At 42.9% G+C, this 837-nt stretch overlaps 1 pseudogene; it reads right to left on the bottom strand.

Annotated features, from left to right (window-relative positions):
- Positions 1-265: 265 nt before the first annotated feature.
- On the bottom strand, positions 266-384 carry LOC134930560 (5S ribosomal RNA; annotated as a pseudogene).
- Positions 385-837: the final 453 nt, after the last annotated feature.

The following is an 837-nucleotide window of genomic DNA, read 5'->3' on the forward strand; positions in this document are numbered from 1 at the left end:
GAAAAATCTTTTAATATATATATGCAGGGAAAAACAGAACACATTCCCCTTGAAAAAAGGAGCAAGGGGGGCAGGGGATGGTGGTGAAAATTAACAGCAATAGGAGTAAGTAGAAAATTGCAAGATTTAAGGATAGTGGACGTAATTAGGGCTGTAAGAAGGATTGCATATATTTAAAGCTCATTTGCATCACCTCCAAAACACCAGAATTCCCAGATAAAGTATGAAGAGGGTAAAAATGTGGCATTCTCGCATCCCTTTTCCCAGCATACAGCACCCAGTCTTCCATAATGGTTCCCCATCCATGTACTGGCTGGGCCCAACACTGCTTGGTTTCCAAGATCGGGCGGAATTGGGCATCTCCAGTGTGGTGTGGCTGTAGTAATGGTGTAATATAGGGGTCTGCAAGATGAGACAGCGGACAAGATAAAGAAGGTCACCCTGGTGAGATGGAAGAAAGTGCAATGGGCTTACGTCACAAAAACGGGGCTATTTCATAGCCCTCGTAAAAGCCATCAGGATGCAGGGTGTTCAATTCGAAATTCCAGTACATTTCCCTCTTGGATAGGAGGTTGCCAAGATCTCCACCTCTCTCACCCAGTGAGACCAGTTCGATGCCTTTAAATGTTAGTTCATCAGGACCCGAGTCATGACACATGCGGAAATGTTTTGATACCGCGTGTGTTAGTACTTTATTTTTAATGTTCCTCACATGTTCCTGGATGCGAATCTTAAGAGGTCTCTTGGTTTTTCCTATATATTTCATTCCACATGAGCATTCCAGCATATAAATTACTGAGACCGTGTTGCAGTTAATGAATTCCTTGATCTTGTAAT

The sequence above is a fragment of the Pseudophryne corroboree genome, chromosome 5, assembly GCF_028390025.1.
Source record: "Pseudophryne corroboree isolate aPseCor3 chromosome 5, aPseCor3.hap2, whole genome shotgun sequence".
Lineage (NCBI taxonomy): Eukaryota > Metazoa > Chordata > Amphibia > Anura > Myobatrachidae > Pseudophryne > Pseudophryne corroboree.